At 32.6% G+C, this 27,037-nt stretch overlaps 1 protein-coding gene across 2 annotated transcripts in view; it reads right to left on the bottom strand.

The window, feature by feature from the left end:
• LOC130896169 (diacylglycerol kinase 1) overlaps positions 1-24,377 on the bottom strand; it is a 324,802-nt gene extending 300,425 nt beyond the window's left edge. The window contains exon 1 of one of the 2 annotated variants that reach the window (XM_057804080.1): positions 24,195-24,377. The gene's annotated coding sequence lies outside the window, so the exon portion shown is untranslated. The remainder of the gene's footprint in view (positions 1-24,194) is intronic. The other variant, XM_057804081.1, reaches the window with a different exon arrangement.
• Between the last annotated feature and the right edge of the window lie 2,660 nt (positions 24,378-27,037).

Raw genomic sequence — 27,037 nt, 5'->3', positions numbered from 1 at the left:
AAAGAAATTAATTATAAAAGTTGTACAGATCTTTCACGAGAATTAGGTTCCGGGCTTCCATGCCTTCACAGATTCTGATTATCCAGCAGCTTTTGTTCGCAAAGAAAAAATCAAACCATTAAACATTTTAATACAGAATGAAGAATACCAAATTATGTTTGAACATTTGACGGATCCGGAAGACATCAATGACGAAGAGAAAACAGATATTATGCTAAGATTTATCAACGAAATGTATAATATAGATAAAAATAATGTTGATAGTGCAACCATCAGTGACAAAGAAGAATTTTACAAAGGTCTTAGAAATTTCAATTCTAGCAATATTCCTCCATGCTGGAAAACACTGTCACAAAAAGTTTTACGTACCATATTTATGAATGCAATATGGCAAAATGCCACTGAACCAATTTGTATTTCATTTGATTCAACTGTATGTGGCTGGCAACTGAATCAAGAAAGTAAGTTGGAACCATTGTGGTATAAAGGTCCAGCAGCACCTTGAAAAGTTGAAGAAATTCTTAGTGGTCAGTTAAATAAAAAAAAAATTGGAGAATCAGAAAATGAAAACCGTTGTGATATAGATTAAATTGATTTCGTTGATTATCAATAAATATACTAAGTTTGAGAATAAACTCCTATCAATTATTTCTATTTTCAAATTTCAATTATCTAAAATATGAATTCTCCTATTATCCCTTGAATCATATTAATCCTCATATTCTTGTAAATTTAAGCAGAGAAAAAGACATATTATTCAACGAAAAGAATTTACTCAAAAATGAATTTATTGAACATCGTATAATTTGGAGTAGATGCTAACATAGTTTATGCACTTCAAGATGGTATGCAGGATTTTTCCGGCAGTTTTTGAGCGCGCATACCAAGATATTTTTAAAAATTACATAAAAATAAATACAATTTCCGGCATGATAGAGAAATTTTAGCCCTCATCACACACTTCAAATAGGCATTTGCCAGACCCTTCCGGCAAAAAGTGGTTTACGTGATTTTTTTCTAATATACATATATATGTAGGGATTTCTTGGTTGTCTAGGGTTTTTTCATTCTAAAAACGCCGGTTAGAAAGAAAACACTTTTATTATAGAATTTAAACAATGAAAACACTTTACTTATGTACAATGTAAATAAGAGAACTAAGGTTGATAGTAAAAATATTCGGGTATGTGGGTTATACGTTAAATGAGCGTTGAGGGGGAGATCTTTACCACGCGGGAAGTCGTCTTACTTTGCGTGAGCATTTACCGTCTATATCTTACTCGAATGTTATTGTCGGCTTTAGGGCCCTTTCACACCAAACGAATCCGAATCAATCAGAATCACTCCGAATCAAGTTGTATCTGATTGACCAAGCTTCGCGCGCTCCGTTCAAATGTGAAGGGACTCTTTTCCCGCCTTCAGACTGAACGAATCTGGTTTGATTCGAGTTCGCACTTGATTCAACCTGTCAGATTCCTCGTCCGGTCACTCTTGAATCAACAACCATACCAGATGGACGTGGAGTTATTAATTTTAAAAGTTAAAGAAAATAGTGCGATTTATGACGCCAGCGATAAAAATCACAGCAACAGATATCTCATATCTTCTGTGTGGAGGAAAATTGGCGAAGAATGATGATGATAGCTCAAAAGCAACTAAAAGAAGGAAAACAAAAAGAAGATGAAAGGATTTTTATAGATTCAGGTTGATTCAGCTGGTGTGAAAGAGTGGAGATGACGAATCAGATTCAACTTGATTCGGAGTGATCCAGATTGATTCGGATTCGTTTGGTGTGTGAAAGGAGCCTTAGGCTGCTGAAGAGAACTCGTGTTTCGCGCGTGGCTCTAGGATGGAGTATATATACATATATATCGAATACATTTTTTTTTATTTTTTTAATAATTTTTTGTTACATTTTTTCAGCAATAGGAATCTACGCATACCGAGCTTAATTTATTGCTATCCTTCAGTTCTATTTATTTAAGTAAACATTTTTTGATTCCGCTATGACGAGACTTTCAGTATGTTACCGGCTCCTGCACTATTATGGTTTTCTCCTTCTTCCTGGGAAGGATTACGAAATCTTTCCAGCCTCATTTGGAAATCAGTAGGCATACAGTTTTAAAACTTTTTTGGCTCAGTTCCCCAATCGTTAATTCATCATCCAATTGTTATAGAACTTGTCTCCTTCGTATCGATTTCAAATTATTACCAAGGTAAAGGACTTGATTCCACCAATATTTTAAAAATATTACCATTGACCAACGCTTGATATTTCTTGATATATTCAATGTGGACGTATCGGTTTGACTGACGAGTGGTCACGACGACCAAATTCTGCAACAATCAACTATATCATCGAAAAAGTTCACTAAATGGTTACGAACAATCTTCGTCAGATTAAGGTTAGAGAAATAGAAAACACTATCGGCATATTAGAAGAACGCATTTGCTATATACTGACGCGAAAATTATGCATGCGAAGCCATCCGTGCAACATGAGTTGGATTTTTTTCCTCGCTGTAGATGAAAACCAGATTCACCACTACACTCCTAAAATAGAAAAACCACACGACAGTGTATTACGAAGAGCGAACCTGATTCAAAAAGGCATTGAGATTGTGTTGATAGACTATCTTCAAAAAGGTGAAACAAAAGCAGAGTATCAACCGCTAGATAAAATACAGAAAGAAATTGCAAAAAGCTACTCCGTTTGAAGGAAAAGAAAGTAGTTTTCTATGGAGACAACACCTCGGTAATTTCTATTTTCAAAATTGCAGTTAGAATTGGTTGACCACCCACAGTAAATCTATTTTGAGGAGAAAGGCAGGAAATATTATTTAGAAAAGTAAGAATCGCTGGACTAAGTGTATAGACTTGATAGGAGACTATTGAAAAATGGAAAAAAATGTCTTTTCGTTGTGAGGTTGGAAACCACATGCCTCATATCGTCTGTTCAGAGGGGCTAATCAGATATTTGCCTAATTGCATTGTGGTCTAGAACGACAATGATTACAGATATACGTCAATTCAGTAGGTTCACTTAGGTATTGAACCTAATCCCTATTTCATATAATAGTGAACTCTTTTTGAAGTTGAAAAGTTATCCAGGATGTACACAATTCTAATGCCAGATTTGCATTTTGGGTGAAAACTTTTTGTAAAAACAACTCCTTCCTTATCAAGAATAACTACAATTCCTTTTGCAGACTTTTGTAGATTATTGATTTTCAAAACGCGAAAATCGGTCAATGACAGATCTAAAATTATTATTCATCTTTACTATAAAAATTTCCAGTCATCAAGTCTAGCAATTCCATTTGTTCGCGAATTTAATAAAAGTGGAAAAGTTGTTTACAAACAACCATGGTTAGATGTGATGTTACTTCCTTCAACTTTTATAGAATTTCTCGTTCATTTCCAAGCGACAAATAACCTGGAAATGGGCTATATAAATTCATGAACTGCCATCATTACCACTTGTATATTTTACAGTGTGGTCATTTTTATAACGTTTCCTCATCATTGACTATTATTATTCACTTTTATAGGTTTACGGTTCATCCACATTTCTATTTTATGAAACGTATCAAAATAAACATCATAACATAGTTACAATGACTAGAATAATGTAGGAAGTGTATACAGACCTTTTGGTTGTGGTATTTATAACAGCTGGAGTGAAATAGTTATTTTTATCTTGATTAGTTTTTATTTAAATACAAACTATATTGATAAATACCTACATGTTGTTAGTAGTGTCATAACAATGAGTAACTCACATCAAAAGCAACGTTGTGTTATAAATTTTTTAGCGAATGTTCATAGAGTAGCGTAGATCAGTATAAGACGATCTAAGGATCTTCCGTTACTACCCATACCGATGCGAATAAGAAAGAAAACCAAAGAAATCAAATGAAACAAAATCAATCACTATCGCAATACGTGATACATTCCTTAATAAATAAGGAAAATATTGTAGGAAGATTAATATCACGAAATTAAGAGATCGGTATCTTATTATGCAAGTGGGCATTAAAAAAATTATAATAATAAATTGAAAAGAAAACATACAAAATAAGAAATAAAAAATAATAATCAACGAGACAATAGATTCGTCTCGTTTTTGGGATCATTCATAAAAAAACTAGTGACAGGAAACAGAATATTAAGGGTTGTAAAGATTACTATTTGATATATGACTTATTTGTCAAAAAAAACTACAGGGGTTGAAACAGAGAAACATACTTATGGAAACCTATATCAAAAAAAGAACTATTAAATATATTAAGATTCACATACAGATTCTGCTATGTAGAAGACGAAACCTCTACCTACATTCTCTCCAAGTGAGTGAGAGACTAGGGAACTCCAGAGCGTTACACCTGGGAGTGTAGAAAAGGGAAATTTATAGATCATTTAAGTTGCAGTGTACATGACCTGTATTTACATAGATACATATTTTTATCAAAGATTACATCACAAGGTGATTGTGGCTAATAATTTAGTTTAGTATAGTTTTGGAGACTCTTCAAAAAACAAAACTGTGATGAATTGAATCAGTTAATCTTAAAATTTAAAATTAAAGATCTGCCTTTGTATAAATTTGGACGTTTTTATAATTTCCAGTTTCAATAATTTGTGTTAACTAATTGAACGTTTAACTGTATATTTCGTAATTTTTAAATTTTTGTTCGTCTAATAAATTGTCAAGATATCGTGAACCGACGTTTAAGTGTTATAAGAAGCAATATGATACGTGCCTTAGGTGATTAAATGGTAGCGATCCTAATACTTGCTTTAACTAGACAAAATATTTATGCAGCAAAATATATCTTCAATAAGAGGTTTCCCAATCACCCCGTTTCAAGGAATTATTCCAGTAAATTTTCGCTACATTTGAGATTTATCATGAGGAACGAAAATAGCAGGAGTAATAGTAGATCGTACTTCTTTAACAAATCGATATCAGTTAAATTATAGTTCATATAATGTTGGAAAACAAATTTTAGTAGTCTCAAACGTAGTAGTTTCGATTCAAATGTAAATGTGTATGGAAATATACAGAATATGAAGTTTTGGAGTACATATCTCCTCATATGTTTCGTGAAACATATACTCAGTTTCCAAGAAAGTTAATGTTTCGGCGGGTATTGTAGGAAACCACAGAGTTTTCCATAACTTTTCAAATACTGATTCAACTAGTGCGGTGAATCTGAATATGTTGCAACATGGAATAGAACCGTAAATCTTTTAAATTTTGGAATATAATCTAATCGGTCATTTGGAAATAATATTGCAATAGGACTACGCTCCTCTACACTATAATAGATGCTATTTGAATAATATTGTGGTAGATGATTATGTTAAATATGTATTATCGAAATAAATAATTTTCACGACGTATTTGGGTTTATTATATTAGAGTTTGCTCTTATCAGATATTTCTTAAGAATTGAATTGATTTCTTAACATGCTGATACCTTTATAGTAAATTCAAACAGTTTCCCCGAATTTGGTCAACGTCAGAGAAGTAAACAAAGGTAATTTTATCTCATTTTAATGGATTTCAATGAAAATTATATCCACCAAATTCAATTATCTAGAAGAAGGGTTGACATCTGCACAAGCATCTCCTCGTGAAGTACATCAACCAGTCATGAATGATGTCTACTTTAATACGTAATTTCATATGCTATTGAAGTATCCGTAAAACTGTGGAAAGTATTTAAAAATCTAGAAATATTTTGAATCGGTGAAATTCACAGTACTATGTGTATAGAAACTAATGGTTTTATTTTGACCTCTAAATTCCCACTTAACATTTGTAATAAAAAAATCCCAATATTCCTTTTGTGATTAATACATTTTTGGAATCCTATACTATTCAAATTTTCTCAACCTAAACTTTTTTTGTTGAAAATTCGCGGGGAACAGCACTAATAAAGGTATTTTCATCTGAATATACTTCCTCTTTGTGGCACATTTGACAAAAGCGAGATTTAAAGAAATGAATCTCATTAAAAAATTCAATAGAGCTTACACATTCATTGTGTCACGACCGTGCTTGAGATTTGAAACTAAAAATAGTGTGAGTTTTGTAGAATATTCGATTTGTCGAGGTCAAAGATGAAGTTTCACGTAATAATTTACAGAGCATGACTATATTATGAAACAAATTTATTATTTTTCCAACAATTTATTTTTCATAAAAATCATGAAATGGATTGTTTGTAAAAGTGCGCGAAAATTGAAATTTGAACCCTCTAGTACCTGATTTGAAAGTTTTTTAATAATGTATTCAGCATTATCATATTTAATTGATAGATGCTCCTTCAGAAAATTGATTTAATTTTTCCAGAAAATGATTTTACATTAAGCGAACTGCAAAATTACAGCTAAATTAATTGCTCATAATGCCATAACTTCGTCGCTACGTATTTCCTACAAGTAATTTATATTTCGTGGTTTGGGTCATCAATTATGCTTGCCGAGACATTGATTTTTTTACGGTGTTGAGTATGACGTTCATTCATCCAGCAGGGATTATCCTCTCTCCAATATACAATTTTGGAAACTTACTGAATTATTTAGGCCAGTAGTAGTCTGTTAGAAAACATAGTTTGTTTAATAAAACGTGGAATTCATTCTGAAAAATGTCATAAAATTGCTTCATCGTTAAATTCTTGATGTATCTGAATTTTGTTCGTAGTTCAAAATACGTACTACCCATTATTGAGAAATGCTATAATTTGTTGTAAAGTAACTATAATTTGTTGGCGACAAAGTTAATTTGGTTATGTAGTATGGAATAAAACACTTTTTTAACAAATAATAGTTTTTAATCAATTATATATTTTCCATTTTGATTAATGACCTTTTGCCATCTTTCCTTCGGCTTCATGATTCCGCGCTCATAATTTTCTGGTTCTTATCAGCAAAAAACTGAACTAAGTGCAAGGTCATCGTCATTTGTAAAAGTTTGACCATTCAAAGAATTCTGCAAACTTGGAAATAAATGATAATTAGATGGTGACAGATCAGGGCTTTTTGGGGGATGTAGTATTTATTACTTCCCAGCCAAGGTCCAATAGTTTCCCACAAGTTGTCAAAGACGTCTGAGGCCTTGCATTATCATGATAGAGCACTAAACCTTTCCGATTTGACAACTCTTGCCGGTTTTCTTTGATTGCTTTGTCTAGTTTCATTATTTGTTGCCAGTAAATATCAGAATGGATTTTTTTGTTCCTTGTAAGCAGCTCAAAAAACACAATAACTTTGTTATCCCACCAAACTGTCAGCATGAGCTTTTTTTGTTGTTTTTCAGCTTTCGATGTGGTTTTTGCTGGCTCATCGTGTTTACACCATGATCGTTTTCTGTATATTACTGTACAGGGCCCATTTTTCATCACCAGTGATGATTCTTTTCAGGAAGGGATCATCTTCATTTCGTTTAAGGTGTATTTCGCAAATTTTGGTTCTTTGTGTTAAATTAATTTCTTTCAATTCGTCATATACCCAAATATAAAGCTTCTTAACTAGCACATGACATTTAAAGTGTTTTTCAATTGTTGTGTGCGGTACATGTAACCTCTTCGCAACCTGTCGAACATGACTTTAATTTGGTCCTCATCAACTTCAGTAGGCTAACCAGAACGTTGCTCATCTTTGAGGAAAAAATCTCCAGAACGGAATTTTTTATACCAATTCTGACACGTACACTCTGTTAAGCAAGGTAGTAATATGGAACCACTATTTGAAATTACGTTCCAGAATCATAATTATGTACGCTGTTTACCTGAAATTTGAAGGGACACATCTCAATTGTGTCCAGTATAAATATATAAAATGAAAATGTCAATACCACACGTAACTTTTTGATACCGCACACGTTCTGCAAAAAACTCGGAACTAGCTACAGGTAAAAATGTGTTGGTAATATGGAACCCCAATAAAAAAACTCTCTCTTTAATCTAAGTGAAGATATTTCTTGAATTCATATACACTTGAAAATAAAAGAAAAAACATGTTTTAAGTGAAATTAACGACAGAAATCGCAAATATAAAAGTCTTTATTGCCCCCGTCTAAGCACTCAGCATGCGCCCACATTTTGCACATTTGACAACGGATCCATAGTTCACCACTTCTGTCCTCCGAATACTTGGCCTCGCAAAAAATGCAGGCTGCATCATCTCTTGCATCAGGTAACACTTAAACAGACCTGTCGACAACGGCGGAGGAATCGGAAGACACGATGGAAAGGCTGTCCTCGACTGAATCTGAAGATTCACTGTCATTTGTCTTGGGTTTCTTGCGGAAAGGTTTCTTGCTGCTAGGTCTCGAGCCCTTTATAACATGTTTCCGACCTTGTGGCTTTTTATGACCTCCATTACCAAGCCCTAAACTTGATTGGAGGCTGCTGATGACGTAGCTTCCCTGCCTCTTTTTGACATTTTTCTTTTCGGCTGCGGAGGCGGAGAAATGTCAAAGGCAGTTATCAAGTTTTGTTTGGAATTCCTTCTGTCTGGTGTCGAGGCATGCCCGGTGTCTGGTCTTGAACTAGGTCCGGCTTCTACTAAGTCGACATCGCTGATCTGAAATTTGCCAGTGCGGAATTTTTTTCCTAATTCCTTTTCAGATATAGAAGAAGGATATACGTCGTATGTAGGTGTTTCGGCAATTGTGCTGTTGCGACCGTTGGGCAATGCTTCAAGGATAGATCCCTGTCTTGGAAAAACCATTAATTGCTATACTTGCAGTCTGGCATTTAACATAAACATTTCCGAAAAGTTCTGCTATATCTGCTAAACGACGTTCGTTCTGGCACAGCCACATTCGAATTTCCTCACTGTAATGAGATTTCAAGGCTCCCATGAAAGTCTTGTCCAATGGTTGTAACTTGTGTGTAGAGTGAGGAGGCAAGCACACAATAGTGACATGGTTTTCTCGAGCCAGCTCAATAATTTCCAAGTTCTTGTGTGAGAATAGTGGCCGTCTCGTAACAACAAAACAAGAGATTCTTCCGAAGGCCTAGTATGTTTGATGTTTGAACCAGTCTGTAAATAAATTGCCTTGCACCCATCCTAAAGAATGACACTTACCTATAGATCCAACTGGTGCACCTCTCATTGTCATCAGGGAATCCCTTCCTGCAGCTGTGAGTGCTCCAATCTGCCGTTTGCCTTTGAGCGGAATTTTGCTTCGAACTATGGACAGTCCCGTTTTGTCTACATGTAGATACGATCAGCAGCATATTTCTTCTATCATATTCTGCTTCTAGCATTTCAAAAAAATTGTTTACAGATTCACGATTAAAGCCACTTGCCCTCGCATATGACGTTCCGGTGGGTTTACGAATAGCCAACGTCCGCTCATGGCGCTTCAGAAAGTGATCCAACCAAGCTCGTCCCGCTTCTCCTTTTCCGCCAAATGGATGCTTAATTTCATTCCGTACAGCCAACTGATACGCTAGACTTTTTACGTCACGTCAAGTTAAGCCGTAGTATTTGCTTTCCATTACAAGCAAATACTGAACCAACTGTTCTTCAAGGTGAGCTGGTTTCCGTCCTAATTTCTTCCGAACAACTTGTTCCGCCGGAAAATCGGTTTCATGCACGTACCTCTGAAGAGTTGTTTTTGGCACTTTAAACTGTTTCACGTCTCTTTTTAGTCCCATATTTCCTGCCCGCACCATTCGCACAGCCTTTGCCATATTGTCCTTGTCCCAAGTATTTCTCGTACATTTATTTTTTTTTCGCTAGTTGTTTTCTAGGCATCTTGATTAGAACTGAAAAATATATTAACATACTAGCTTCACGAAATCGAACTATGGTAGGTAATATGGAACCCAGTTCCGTATTTCCGCCATGTATGGGGTTCCATATTAGCAACAGCACATAAGTAGGTGAAAAAAATTCTTACTTCTAAGACCTGTGAAAGAATTATAAATTTAACTGCCACTACCAACACACAATATTGGTGATGGACAAAGGGAGACCCGAAAAACTCACTTATAACTAACATAAACTATGCAATCATTCGGCCACTTAAAAAGTTGCGTTTTCGTTTGTTCGCGTAACCTCAAATTATTCAACTATAAGCAAGCCGTTGGATATGTAGATTCCTGTGTGGCTTCGCCCGTGGATGAGTATCACGCTTCTGTTTCTGAACACTAGATGCCGCTTTAAGTTCCAATTTTATTATGGGATTCCATAATACCACCTTCTCATCACCTATCATAAACCCCACATATTTCTTTGAGAACAGCAGCAGCTTTCTTTCCTTATACGGAATTAAAAGAGTAAAATATGCCGAAAATGTTCGTTTCTGCACTCAATTTAAAATTAACCCACAACTAATAGTCAATGTGATAAATTTCACGTGGCAAACGGCAAAGTACAGCACTAACATAAGTTATTCAAAAAATATGCAAGGCTCTCTACCAGTAAAAAGCGAAAATACTTAGTTGCCAACCTTATATTATGAAGATTATCGCCCAGTACAAGTTTCACTTTTTCTTATACTTTTGGTCCATTGCATTTTAAAGATTTGTAACATGAACAGGTTTCTCTAATTTTCTTATTAATTTTACTCACTGTTCATTGGCTGATAGATCGGCATGCGTCAGGTTTTCTTACAAAACTTTTTTACCTTAAATTTAATGTATCTGACAAAACTTTAATTGACGTTAGATAAGAGCGTTGTGATTTGGGTAGTTTTTTGGCTTTGTCCTTTTTTTAGTAAAAATTATAGTTGATTAAATAACGATTTAGATTGAGAATTTTTTTATACTCCGTTAAAATAATAATGGACCAATTATGCCGTCACTAAATTCAGTATTAAAGCTTTAAACTGAGGTATTACATGGTAAACAGTTCACCTGTGGTGCCTGAAGATGATAAATGTTCGAAATTAGCAAAAGATAATATAATTGTGAATATAGAGGTGGTAGTACATAGTATGTGCAATATGGGAGGATTCCATTCTAACTTTTATTTTCTTACTGCAATCAAAGATACTGTTACGAACTCATTTCCGCCCTGGAGGTGGTCCTACTTGGATAGAGTAGAATTCAAATATCGGCGAAGGCGCCGCATTTGATAAAATACCCGGAATTCGTTTGATCTTTGTTTTTATATAACTTTCTATAGCCAGCGGTTTATTTACATTGTTTCTTTTAAATAATTTCTAGAAAGGCCTATTTATTTATTTGTTTTGTTTTTTTATTTTTCCAAATCTTTGGAAAAATATTTTTGGATATCTAAAGAGTTTATGTAAAGCAGTTTAGTTCAGTTTAGCAGTAAAGTAATCAAAGAATTCAAAAAAATTAGTCAAGTTAGTTAAGTGATACTGATAAGTGAATTATTATAAATTAGTTTAGTTTATAGTGTTTAAATAAATTAAGAACGTAAGGGACAGTGTATTAATTCACCGCACGGATAGAAATCGTACAAATAAATGAGAAAAGCATTACAATACAATAAAGTGCCGTTTGTATTCCATCCCTATAAGAGGACAATCAAGCTATGAATATATCGACGAATAATGAATTTGGATAATACTATAGACAGAGCCCTAACGATAATGTGTTTCTTTATGCATGTCTCCCGAAAAAGAAGAAGGTCAATAGTGGATGTACTAAAGTAAGTAGAAAAGATTGTCAAGATTTATCAGTGAAAGTGAAGTGAAAGTATAAATTGGTTATGTCTAAAAACGGAAATGAATGTTATGATAATAAATTCACGTTTTTACGTGTATCAATGACACAAAAACAAATCAACAAAGATTATACAATAAGAAGTCTATCAAAATTTAACATGTTTAACGACATTTTGAGTACTACTTTTTAGTAATGATAAGTTGTCTATATTTAAAGTGAATTAATTTATTCTTGATCTTATCAAGCATATATTTCAATTACAAAAAATATCGCAAAAATTTCAACCGCGACGAGATGATATATGAAAATAAATTAGGTTTATGAGTACCATGTGATGGCGTATCGTTGAATACCATAATACGGTTTATTACGAGAAAATGGGGATTCGTTCTGTTTTCCATAATAAAACGATAAATCTCAACCAATTTGTATGCGGAATTCTCCGTTGCCTACACCAAAGATCATGCGCAGATAACAATTTTGGGCCTTATATATTTTATTTATATTTACCAGGCGATACTTGACCTACATTGAAATTCTGCAATTTTACCTAATTGAGGCCAAAAATAAGTTGTCACGAAAATATTTTTTAAATAAGCGCCATCAATCTTTGTAAGAATTACGAATCGAAATTATTTTACAGTCTAGTCAACAAGTGTTTTCTAGGTCAAAACTTTTTCTCCTTCTACCAAAAATTTGATTGAGGTAAGTTTTTGAAGAAATGCGTTAAGAATGTAAATAATTTTTCATCAGATGGTTGTTTTTGTTTCATTGTGTAAACAAAAATATAATCAAAAAATTGATGTGCTTCATCGCAAATTGTTCCAAAGATCAATCGTATATTTCCAAACTCCAAATCTTGATATAGTTGAATTTTCAACGGATGGTACTTTCCATTTTTCATCATACGAACCTATCGCTGCAATTTAACGCGGCCTATTATGAAGATTATCTTCAATAATACAACATCCACAATTCTACATTTTCTAATTGGACGACCCGCATTTTGAATATTTTCAATGTGACCAGTTTCTTTAATGTTTTCTTCTCAAATGATTGAGTTATTGCATTGAACATATCGCATATCTATTACTGAGATCTTCTTTTATCTTCACCTATGATTTTCGTGAATATTTGATATCTAGTAGGTCCCACTTAAGTATCCAACAGTAAACTGTCTTTTTTTCCTGGGTAGCGCTTTTCTATTAAGGAAATCTCACTCATAGCACCCAAATTCTCGGGGAAGAAATCCAGATGAAAGTGCAGGATATTTGTTTTTAAAGACATAATACATTGCAAAGCTTTGTATGAAATTACAATCTTTTTGATTAAGTCTTTGTAATTGTCCGCTTCATGGGAAATTTTGGACACAAAACATTTCCAGACGATTTTATCCAGATCAACCAGCTTTCTTTCAATGTTTGTACCCTTCATGTATTCATGTATTTGTGGACCAATAAATAATCCCTTTTTAGAATTCGGAAATTTCTGTTTCAGGTGTAATTACAGTTTTTACAAAATTTTTCTTCAAGCCTCACTTTGTAAAAAAATTATAAAACACTTCCGAACCATATTTATAATGTAAAAAACGTAACTTTGTTGAATACAACAACAAAATACTTATAGTAGAATCATTCATGAAAATTTGTTCGTTTGGGTTTTTGGATTCGATTTTTTCAATGAAGATATTTTCAAAACTTCCTGTTCTACTGAATTCGACTGTAACTTTGTTATTTTGAATGGAGCACCCTGTATATTAATACATTTTTCAAATATACGTGAAATTTTAGTATAGTTTTGTCAAAAAACTTCATTCGAAAAATACATACTTTTTGAGTTATTAACTGTTTTTGTACAAACACCAGTTAATTGTTTCACTTTTGCAATTTTTGCGAGCGGCCCTCAGTTTTTCCAAAAACTTTCTACATGCGATTCCGAATCGAAACATTTCAACCATACTTTTAGGAGAAGAAGAAAAAGTGGCACATTTTTTTAGTTTAGTAGATTATTGTCGAAATTCCTATACCTATGTTGTAGTTGAACTATTTATGAAGCTCTTATCGTTTTATTCTTCATTTACTGATATCTGGCATACTCCCTTTTATCTTGAACATCTTTGAAAAACAAATAGTAATCTAGGTTCATCCAATCCCTTATACTATTCAACCAGGAATGTTTCTACCAATGACTCCTTTTTCTTCGATCGCCCCCTACATAATCATCTCAAGAAATTCCTGACATATGTTTCTTCATTATTTACAAATACCTTCACCTTGTCTGAGGAATTTGAAGTATTCTTGGAACTCAGAGAAAATATAGTCTGTCTGCATTTGGTCCTAAGTTACCAATCTTCTTTCAAAATGACTAAACTATTTCGTTGAATATCGTTTTTGCTTGCTTTAAATAAAAAAAAATGGAATACAATGCTCTCCAATTTACATAGAGGTTCATAGTAAATCTAAAATTGTTTTCATTTCCAATTCTACCTCAAACCAGCTTGTTATATATAAATGACGAATTCGAACGCTTCTCTGAAGACGATAACTTGGTTATCAAAACGCGCGTCAAACAGTATAATTGTGAGTGTAAGACTGAGAAAAAGTAAATTCTGATAGTTTTTCTCTAAATTTTTACTGGATTTAGCATGACCATGACCAAAATTCAATAATGAACATACACACAACCAAATTTTTATGAAATCATTTCCTTTTATTACATAAAAATCGAAGAAGTAGTCAAAGGTTTATAAAACTCATTAATATTTACTTTCCGAAGAAATTAAGGCGAATATAATTGCTTTGCCCCCTGAAATAGATGAATGAACGAACGAAGAAAACTTTGATGAAGAAGAATTATCTTTATCGATTGTCTCAGATATTACAGCATCCATTGAAATTGATCTTAACAAAATGGCGAGGAGAAAAATTATAACGCTAAAATTACACATAAATTGGATAAATATAAATCCTAAGTATACTGCACAGGAAAGCGCAAATACAGGGAATGATTGTTTGGAGCAAGTAAAGACTATCTCGGTAGATTCAAGTCCAGTTGACAAATTTGAGCAGCTATTTACTGATGAAATCTTTGAACTTATAGTGGTAGAAACAAATTGCTACGTAAAGGAAGTGAAGATAAAACACAACTACTGCGTTACAATTGTCGAAATCAAAAATTTTTTTTGATTCCTTATTTCCTCAGGCTATCATAAACTTCCCAGTGAACGAGTATTGCTGAAAGTATAACGTTACTTTTCGTATAACATTATTTCTAAAGTATTTTAATAAAATTATAAATAAAATTTGCTATTTTAACTCAAGATAATTTGTAAATAATAAATGTATAAACACAAGTTACAAAAAAATCATTTGTAAATGATTACACTTTACATTAGTCCAGCATTTTCAAATGAAACCGTCCTTTATAGAGCTCATGACGACGGATTTTCTTGTAAAGCGTTATAAGGGGGACAATACGAATAAATAAATTTATAAACAATAATTTTTCTCAAACAAAATAACTTGGGCTTTAATGGGTTAATACAAATACAAAAGTACATACTTAAATAAATTCTTTTACTCCCAATGTGGCCACCTCATTATAAGTTTTCTCACTTCTCAGAGAAAAATAATTGGTTCTATTGTTTACTCTTTTAATATATAATGATTCCAGCATTTTTTTCTCTGCTATAAAATATCTTGAAATGTTTACCTGGTGAATCGTCGTCCCAATTACAAAGTGGTAATCGAAACATTTAATTCTATGATCCTTTACTATTTCATCTACATTATTCTTCTTAAATTATGATAAATGTTGTTTACGTAACTTCAATAACTCTTTTATGAATAAAACATCTACCATGGCAGTAAGCTAACTATTACATAATAAGTCTGTAAGGAATCTATCATTTGACAGAAAATTTCTTAAAAACATTTACTGTCATTTGTTTTTGGCATTATTTAGTAGAATTTTGAGCGATTAATGAATCATTTATCTCCTACGTTATTATTATTAAACGTAATTGAACAACTACTATTTGGAAATTTTGAGCCAGTAAACAAACTGAAGAGCATTTATGCAAAACTTTTTTTAGAAAATGTCCTTCACTTATTCATGTTTCACCCAAATAAAAAACATTTTTTCTTCTTTTATTGTTTTTCTAATATCTCTCAAGTATTGCTCTATATTTTCTATAGTTCTTTCCCAATCAAAGTCTAATTCTTATCAAGTTTTTCTCAATTTGTCTCTTCCAAAGTTTAACAAAGTGTCGTTTTCATTAATGTCTAATACAAGTTTTTCCAAAGTAAGTATATTTGTTTATAAAGAATGTAATTGTACTTTTCTTTCTATTTGTTGTTTCATAATAGTCTATGGTAACATGCCGTTCGGCCTGTTATATTTTTCTTCAAATAATTTGAATATTCCTTTGTTTACTTATTGTGGCTCAATAGTCATTTGTTGTGGACCTCCTACTCGTATCAGGAAATTCAAGAAAATCTCCGTTTCGATTCTATTCTCTTTCTACATTCTACAACACCTTATTATGATTGAAATCAAAGTAAATTTGATGGTGACACGGTTTCTTATATCTTTTTAATTTTGCTTCTAATAAATAGTGCTCAAAAAAATTTCAAATATCTTTCATAATTTCCTTTTATTTCAAGCAAATTTTGTATGCTTATTTACGTGTGAATTCGTATTTTCTATTTATTTTGGGGAACAGAACGAACAGAATAGAACAGATTTGTGCATGACTATTTTATTCTAGAAAATATAAATTTTGTATATGCTAGAACACAAGCTATTTTATATCCAGTTATGTTATGCCCACTCGTTCATTCTTTAGTAATTTCCATCTGTGTTTTTAATTTTATCCCTTGTTCTTTCTTTGATGCGCAGTTAATGCAAATTTTATTACTTTTTAATGAATTTATTATTTGATGAAACCTTTTTTATTGTTCTCAGAAATGAATATTAATTTGGAGAATCGTGTCTGGTGATTCTTTTAACTTCGTTCGTTAAAAAGCTGGTGACGTCCAATTTAATATTAATTGTTCACCTTATGTTAGTACCAGTTATTTATATACTTTAACTGAAGCCGAATACCACTTCCTTAGGAATTGAACTGTTTTCATATGCATGATGTAATTGCACAGAGAAATTTAATTTTTAGCATTTTTATTGCACAAATTCAGTTGGTTAATAACACTTTTTATGGCTTAGTATTTGACAACTAATAATTTTACGTGTTATACTAGCAAGATAAAACAAACTAAAATGTTAATTTTTAACCAAAACAATTCACAATTTGCATATCACTATCTGCTGATTGGAAACTTTACAGCCCTTTACAATATGATCTTCCAAAAAAAAATGATTTTTAGATTTTCTACCCCTAAGGTGGTCAAATAGAAGTTGGAAATATGTATGAGATTTTGAAAGTACAATTTTCTAGTTTTGTGTTAATCTGATGATAAAAAATAATAGGTATTCGAACTGATTAAGAAGGGGATGTAAGTTTATATAAATTAAAAAATGATAAACACAGAAACACATAAGCAGGATTTTTGATATCCAAGCGATCAAGAGCTAAATCTGTACAGTTTAAATCAACCTAACTCCTGTTAACTGAGTACATTACTGTATATAATGTTAAGAATATTAAATTCGAGATTGTAAATCGTCTTAGTCATTACATAAGTAGATTTAGGAAAGTTGCATATAAATGTGATGGAGAGGTAGTTTTTTAAAATGGAACAAACTCGTTCCATTTTTCATATCACCAGAATTCATCAGATTTTAACAAGAATAAATTAATAACACAATGATTTTCCAATCATTGATGCATAATTGACGCATTAAGAACAGATAAAAAAATTTGTTTCAATTTTTTGTAATTAAAACTTTACGTTCTGTAAAAGAGAGAGTAATCACTAATTAATTTAGTGATTACAAAATGAATGAAAGATCGATAATTAATGAAACATCTTTGGAACAATAATGTTTTTATACGGTTAAATACAAGGCTCGCAACTTCTTATGTGTCGTCAAATGAGCAGAAATAACTCCTCTCGCGGAAGTTTCAAAGAGAGAGAACGTTAGATTGACGGTGATGAAACCACTGGAGCTTGGGATGTTATATCTTTGATACTGAATATCTTGTAGGCAAAGTCTGCGATTGTTCCTGCTATCATAATGTTAATTACTAGGGTCCACACGCTGGTTGGATGAGATATTCGATTTATACAATAAAAGGGGTAGTTTTTGGTGGCTTGATATGATATACCTTTATGTTTTCTGTCAGCACTTCCAGTTTTGGAGTTTACAGTTTGTCGTTCGAAATTTGGACTATTGACCTTTCGTTGGCACTTATAGACGCAATTTCGAAGGATATAAAAAGTAACATTATTTTAGTCTCTAATAAAAATAAGAGAAAAAGTTTAATTTTATCATGTTTTCATTAAAAAATCTGTCGACCGATATTATTATTTTCGAACTAACATGAAAATTATCGCATACAAATATCGAAATATCAATTTAAAATCTATTTTTATAATACAATAGTGGTTTCCATGTGTTATTACTTCATGAGTTAAAGATAGCGTATTAATTTGTATGAATGAAATAATCTAAAAGATTTAATAACAAAATAAATAAGTATGAATAATAAATTAACTTTTTCCCATATATTATACCTCTCCATAATAAAATATAAATTGAATTATACCCAATTTCTATACGTATGTAGGTATATAAATTGTCCTTTGTATCAATATACCAATAAATAAATTGTTTACTCTGGAATTCAGTTTATTGCAGGGATTGATATCAACATTGATATAATATTAGGCGTTAAATAAATAGAAATTCAAAACACAATGGTCATGAAATAAATCTATGTAAAGCTCACAAAAACGTTTTTAATGAAGTATATCATCTGATCTGTTTGGCCTTGTACACATGAGGGCGTTGGTCTAAACGTAAGTGATTTACATAACTGCAACAATTCTTTTAGGAATAAAACATCTTCCGCCACCTTTTTTGTTTATTAGTCAATCGGAGAGTTTTTGCTACTTCCATTTAGCGTTAGGTAACAGTTCCTTTACCTTTGTATGGTAACTGACCCATTACTATTATTGTAAGGAATCCATCATTTGACTGAAAAACTTCTCAAAAGCATCAGCTGTCATTTGTTCATGACAGACTTTGATAGAATGTTGAGCAAATTCTAACTAGCGTTAATTATTAAATCATTTACCTCCTATAATACTAATGGTAATTCAACACAATGAACCACTACTATTTAGAAATATTAAGCCTGTAACAGACAAGCATTTGAAACTGCAAAACTATTTTTTAAAAATATCTTGCATTTATCCACGTTTCACCCAAATAAAAAACATTTTGTTTCCTTTTCTTAATTTTCCAACGTCTCTTAATTATTGCTCTATATTTTCTATGGTTCTTTTCTATTTTTTCCTTTTTTCACTTATTGTGACTGTTACTTCTGTTTTAATTATTTGAATAAAGTATATCGTCTGATGTGTTTGCATTTAGCCGTATTTTATATGCCTCAATTATTTATCTAATTAAGGCATGAAATTTAAGGGCGTTAGTCTAAACGTAAATTAATCAAGTGAAGAGATAACATGAGACCACCCCCGTTCACATAGGTTGAGTAGGCATTGCAACGTATACATGATCAGACAACGCACGCTTTTGTTGACTGTGTATTTCGCGAACAAGTTTTTTCTCAAAATAGAAGCCAGGGCATTTGATGTAGAGATACTTATAAAGTTGAAAAAACGGAAACACAAGAGATGGAGGGTTCAGATTGCAAAAACAGAACGTTAAAAAGTTAGCTTGGAAGGAGTTGATAGACACCTTTGGTGGTGAACATAGTACGTTGGAACGGAAGACAGCATTTGGTAACTAACAACACCATAATTTTATATTGTACTAGACTGAATATTACAATTAGGAAGACGTCTTGTTTTTTGGAAACTGACATAACTAACCTTGTTAAAGTTAATCAGTCTTGTGAAATAATGTTATTTACAAAATACACCAACACCATATGGTATTGCATTGTGTCCCTTTGTGAACAAAGTGTTGTGCTATGTGTTGTCTCTCACAGTTTTGCGTATTTACTTGCTCGAGGTACTTACCCTGTACTAATAATTTGAGATGCTGTTTGATATCAAGTATTTTCTTTCCTGACCCTATCTCGTCATTTAGCATTATTTTGTAGAATACGGCCTCAATAATTGACTCAGTGGAATGTATTCCGTCATTTAGAAGTCTATGGAATATGTCAAAATTCAAAACTATCTTTTTTACATTAGAAACTTGCTTTTCTGCGTAAGGACACATTATGTGTTTTGATAGATTTTATCGAATACAATTATTGGTGTGGATGCCAGAACGTTAAATGTTTCACCAGATAGATTTTTGTAAAACAACGATTCCTTAAATATTAACAAATCATTACTTCTGCCATATGCCCCAATATTAACACACAGGAACCAATCATTTACACACAACTAGAACGATGGTTGAGAAGAAATTTTTCTAGTTATGATAAAGAGATCTGGTTTCAGAAGGTAGCATAATTCTTATGTATTTTCCGTCCACTGCTTTTAAGCAACAAGAAAGTTTGTGTAGTTTACGAATTCTTTGGTAATTTCCTTCGACCTCTCTTCTATCACAGAGGGAATACATATAGGCTTGAGAACTCCATATAGCTAAACATTCTATTTTTGAGATAGTTAAAATGTGACCAACGGCTATTTTTTAGGTATAGCGAATTTCAAGCTAAATTGAATAAAATATTTAGTTAATGTCAAATGATTTATATTTATTTTTATGAAATGCATTACAGAAAAAGTGGAGACATATTAGATACAACTTCTCGTACAAGGGACCTAAAGAAACAAAAAGCGCTCAAATCTGCAGCGTAGAAAGCAACAGTTCGGTAAAAGAATAAATGAAATTCGAGGATTCACAATCAGCTCCAGCTGGAACCAGTGCTACCAGTTAGAAAACTGAGAACAAATGGTTAAATATCAATTCTGTTGCCCAACAGTTTATGTATGTTGTCAATAAAAGTGTTAATCTTAAAAAACAAAAAGCAACAAAAACCGCCCAAGAAGATGAAGATCTTTTGTTTGTCGTTGTATAAGGAGCTACAAAAGGTACCTGAACATGGATGAATTCGCAAAAAATCCCATATTACACTTTCACCCCCTTCCTCAGGGTCATCCCTCTCACCATTCCCAGTTCTACAGTCCATTTTATTATGGGTCCAGTGAATACAACGTCAATCGATACAGGATTATACCAGTCGTGAGGTTTGGTTTCGTTTGATTAGCCAAGAAGCAATGGACACACTTATTAAATCAGCTTGACCTTTCGCCAACCGATAGTGTAATTTCACCGGCAAATCCAATTTTGTTTAATGTGTACGAGGTCTAGCTATTAAATAACGAGACTGCGCGCCTAGAGGGCGCCCTAGACGGATGGGGTAAAAAAAGAGTAGTGCATTTGGTATCTAGATATCTTGTCTATGCACGTCCCAAAACACGAACGTTTTTTTTTCTCGTATCGAAAACCATGTGTGACGTGTGAAAAACAAGAGCAACGTATCAATATCAAAAACTCCGAAGGAATACTATAAATTATCACAAGAGACTTATGGGGCAATTCTCTACCTCGTGCCCGTGTTTTTGAGTGGTGTAAGCGCTTTAATGAGTGCCGAGAGAGCACTGAAGATGACAAGCGCCCAGGTCGCCCTGTGATTGTTTCAACTCCGGAAACAGTGACCAAAATCAACCAAATTGTACGTGCAGATCGTCAAATGAGAATCCAGATGGTTGCCGAGGGTGTAAACGCCGATAAAGAAACGGTTAGAAAAACTGTAAACGAGGAATTACACATGACAAAAGTCTGCGCGAAGTTGGTACCAAAAAATCTGACTCCTGACGAAAAGCTGTTGCGACAACGGTTCTGCTCAGATTTCCTTGAAAGGTTAGAAAAATATCTGCTTTGAAATGGACCCGATTTGAGCCGATGGAAGCGTCAAAGCAAAAAACGGCAGAGCTCCTAAGGGACCGCATCAAAAAAAAATTTCTAGCACTGCTTCAATCGATATAAAAAACGTATGGAAATATGTGTGGCGAGGGGAGGGGAGTATATTGAAGGGGAGCATTCGAATGTAAAATAATTTTTACAAAATAACCCTTTTTCGTAACCAGTCTCGTTATTTAATAGCCAGACCTCGTATAACTAAATTTTATGTAACTTTGACTTATTCTAATAGTAAATTCAAAATGGAAATACCTCAATGTTACAACGAGTTTTGCTTTAGGTGACACCACATCCATTTTTACCTGTTTACAAGGTGATAAATAACCTTTAATTGAAAAAATTATATTCATACTAGTTTGATTAAGAAACTTTCTGTTTTTAATGAAACGTCATAAATGAACCCACGGATAGTCTTTCATTTATTAGAGGATGTATACATCACCTTCCCTATCTTCTTTGCTTACGGTTTCATTCACCCAACACAAGTTAACTCTTTAAACTCTGTTATTTGATTGGTGTCGATTGAGCAAAACCTCGGCGACTAACGCTGTCATGTGTACAGTACAACTTTTTCCTAACGCATAATCAACAGGTCGTCTAATGCCCTCGTGTGTTCAAGGCTTAATGCAAATTATTAAAAATGTGTTTTTGTCGATTCAATTATAGTAAAAAAGTTGTGAAGACAATGGAGTTATTCAGATGTTGAATAACGAAAAATATTACGAATAATTTTATATTAGATATGCAAACATCGTGAACTACAAGAATTGCATATAAAATCGCATTTCGAATTTCGATTCGACAGCAGTGTGCATTGAAAATTCTGGAATCTATAAATAACACGACTCTTTGCACAAAAACGAAAAGAAAATGTCTTTTTTGGCATAAAGCGCGATTTTTTATGTTAAGATAAGGTATGCGGTTAATTTATTGAAGTTCGAAATGTAGAATATAATCCAAAGGAACCTCACATTCTCTGTGAAGCCTACGAAGCATATTTTGACTCACCTGATTGTTGACTTGCAGTACTATTACTACTATATGATTTTTTCAATGGTCATCATATTTAAAATCAAGTTTTTGAATTTTTGATTTAAATTTTCGATAAAAAGCTCATTAATAATATGGCTTTATAATAAATAATTCATAACTTCAAGAGAATTACTGATACATTGATAGTCAAAACAAAACAAAAGAGAATTAAATAACATTAATCGACGTCATCAAACGTTTACTATTTAGTGACGTCACCAATTACAAGACAAAATGATTAAATTTTATGAGTTTCTTCAATTAAATATTATTGTTTTTAAAAAATAATGGGAAAAAATGTTTGTTTCAGGAATTTTTAAAACTTTTACGATGAATAAAAATAAATATAAATCTATTTTCCACCATTCCACTAACAATTCTGTGCGTAATTATCACAGGACTATAAAAACAGAAATATTTTAACTAATATAATTTACATAACAGTTTCTATCGATGAATCCTTGCTAAGAAAGTTAAGGGCTACTTAAATTAATCATTTATTATAAATATTTTATGCTTGTGGAGATTACATTTTTACCTACTCTAATTTTGTGTATTAAAATGACCAGAAAATTCAAAGGACTGAAATAAATTGTTGGTTTCATAATTTATAATTCTAAATTGATCATTTTAGTAATTCACTTATCCTAATATGAGCTATCAGTCATTTTCAAATAAGCTATTCAATGTCCTCCAAAAGAATAAGGGTGACGTGGCTTTGGACATGGTTTTGAATTGTCTATAGCAGCTGCTGAAAATGTCATTCTGTACAATAAATATCGACGAGTTTTACGTGTTGTGTATTGGATTATTTTTGTTTATTCTTAACAACACAATGTAATATTCATTTAAGCATTGAAAATATAGAGGGGTGTGCCCAAATAATTTGAAAACCAACATCTGTCAAATATTGAGCCAACAGGTTGTATTTTATTCTTTGAAAGAAATTGCACGTGATCTATTTTACTGACAAGAAATTAATGTCTATCTGTGTTTTACCTAAAATGAATAAATGCGATGTTTATGTGTATTTAAAAAAACTTAGTATATCATAAGCATAAAATATAAGAGAATTTAATTTTAAATTGAGATGAATTACGTAAATATTTTTGTTTTAACCGTTTTCATAAAGTATGTTGTTTGGTTAGATCATAAAATAGCCAGCTGATCATTCAGCTGGTGGATTTCAAATACTAGTTTTATGGCATTTTTGGCGTTCCTAAAAATATTCTTTCGCATCTGTTAGAAAATTTCATGCTTCGGCAAAAATAAATACACTATAAATTTTCAAAACCGTAAAATTTAATATACATCTATGCGATAAAAACAAGGAAATTTTATACAAAAGTTAAAAATATACTTTCAAATATAAAAAATGTGTTAGCACGAATAATTTTAAGCAAACATTCAGCTTACTTTTAGTGACATTTCTCCTAAAATACCAAAACACAACGACAGTTAATGTTCAATTTTCGAGTAAAGCGCGAGAACGAGTCACTATACGCGAACTTATTCCTCCTTCCCTACTCACCAAAGTTTTTGCTTCACTGCGGAACACGGGAACAACCAAATCGCCGGCAACTTATAAGTTCGACGTGTGCTGCCTTTGGAAGCTGTTGTTGCTATGGATACAGCCGGGTATCCTTGTGCCTAGCCATCTACTAGCCACTAGACGAAAGTCGTGATTTTCCGGAACGTCAATAAATAGAAGAAACCTAAGAATTCTGTATCATCAAAGCAGTACGATCGATATCATTTATGAACATTTTATAATTAATGTATCTTAATGTGTTGAATAAATATTCGAGTCTTTTGATATTGGTTACATCATTTTAATAAGAGCTGTTATTTGAAATAAATAAATTACATGTATATAATCGTATCTATTATGAATAACTAGCAAAAATATCGATTGTGTTTAATAAATGATCAAAAATTTCATACTTCTTACTCTGTGGAAATTCATGGTAAAAATTATAAAAAAAAATTCGCTTACGAGGTGTGATCGAATATACTGTGAATAAATTATGAACCGAAATGTTGCAAAACTTCTCGAAGTCTTGGACATTAATAAATGGAATAGTACCGATCTTATTGAATAAATATGCTGCTGAACTAACAAGTTCGCTATGCCTACTCTTTTCTCTATCATATAAAAGAGTCTCTTCTCTGAAAATTGGAGACTTGCTCGGGTTCAACTCATATCTTAATAACCACCATCCGATTGCTTTAGTACCAGCCATAGCCAAGGTCATGGATGAAATCGTTAACCAGCAAATCTTGGGATCTTTTCAGACCGCTAACATCATCAGCGTCCATCAATACGGCATTCGTGAACATATATCAACCTGGGATCTCCTGACAAATGTCGCCAACGTAAGGACTGAATCTATAGAGAAATTTGGGGAGCCCAGAACAATTGCATTGGACATATCAAACGCTTGTGAGTGTTTGGCATGCCAATCTTCTGGATAAAGTAAGATCGTACGGTTTGTGGTCTCCAGTTTCGACTGGCCTAGTAGCTTTTTCAAAGACCGATCGACGAACACGCCTCAGAAAGGTTTGATCATCAACGCTGATGTTCATCAGAGAAGTGCCTATTTGCCAATGAAGATTGGTAATTTTATTTTAATTCAAAGAATCCAAAAATACGATGTATGTTTTTTCATTTAGTAAGGAGGTCCAAGTTGTGTATTCATAAAAGTTTGGTTTCTAGTTTTATTATTGAAAAACTGGAGAGCCGCCTAAATATTTAATTGTTTCAAATCATTTACAAACAAATATTTATATAAAAGTGTTGAATAGTGAAATATTTTTATGTATTGACCTTTGTATAGTTCAAATAAGTTTTGAATACTTTGTTAACCAATATATTTGGCAATTCTAGTTGTGAATTAATGAATAATTTAATTATTATCATTAATTATGATTGTAGCAGTATTATTTTGATCATAACGTACAGGAAATCTGATGAGAAATAAGATTAAATGGTAAAAAATCAAATTTTATTCAATGTTAAAAAAGAATATTATAAAAAAAATGAAAGAAAACCTTGAAACTGATAACGTAACATATCTAGGCGTGTATTCTTTTCATTGAGCTGCTGGTTTCCGTATAAGAGTATTGATAATTATTATCAAAACGGCGAGATATTTACCGGTCGATATGATAAGTCCAATAAAACCTATTGTTCTTCCATTCTGGTAGAAATGAGTTTAAAAACCTCGTATCTTCATCATTTTTGCTTGTTTCTACTAGGTTTTCAGAATTTTTGATTTTTATTTTAGTTTTTTTAAGTTAAATGGTTTCTGGCCAACTTTCGCCTGCACTGTCAGTCTTTTTTTTAAACCCTATTGAGTGGTGTTCTGAATGGTGAGCAGCAGACAGCGGGGTTAGATGTTCTTGAACGGATCAATCACAGAGAAGTCACGTGATACACCGTGAGCTAGACTGCTCGAAAAGATAAAATCGCTTATTTTCAAAAGCAAGTGCGCGTGACCTCCCATAGGCCCACGAGATAAACCTCTATGTAGACCTCCTCATTGTGCGCACGCACTTATACACGAAACTCCTATGAAGCGGGGTTGGTATGGGGTTAATTGACTTTGGTACGAGCTATTGTAAAGGTAAGTTCCGAAATCAAAATTCAAATAAGACATGAATCGAGGTTGCTCAGTTTACAAAGCAAGTAACATTTTTAAAGATTAATGAACGAAAAAATCAAGCAACTGAATGCAGTTTAAAACTTACTCAATCTTTGGCAGATGGTGTAGATTGCAGCTCTACAGATGAGAAGTTTGAACCAAACGTTTCTGTATTATTTGATGATTTTCCTAATAAACAAGTGATACTAGTTCAGCTTAATTATATGCCAACATCAGCGCGGTCTACGATATGTACGATAACAACAGAGCGACGCCATTAAACAAAGTATTTAGTATTTCGTGGGATGAAAGTGTCTACGTTAATTACATTTCCCGATTGGCAATCATTGCCCGGTACTTTGGCAATAATCGTATATGAAGAAGTTATTTGTCTACTACCAAAGAATAAACCAAAAATCAATATACATGAATGCAACAATTCTGTTTTATTTCATTTTTTTGTTTTTGGATCTGGGAGACCCATTTACCCCGGACTTTGGAGTAACTGGACCACATTCGTCTATTTTATTATTAACAAGTACCAGAAACAACATGAGGAAACTGGGTCCTTCTACATTTTACCTTTTTTTTGTTTTTGTTTCATGAAATTATCTT

The sequence above is a fragment of the Diorhabda carinulata genome, chromosome 7 (genome assembly GCF_026250575.1).
Source record: "Diorhabda carinulata isolate Delta chromosome 7, icDioCari1.1, whole genome shotgun sequence".
Lineage (NCBI taxonomy): Eukaryota > Metazoa > Arthropoda > Insecta > Coleoptera > Chrysomelidae > Diorhabda > Diorhabda carinulata.
Note: the sequence above shows the minus strand (reverse complement) of the source record. Positions and strands in the feature narration are given on the sequence as shown.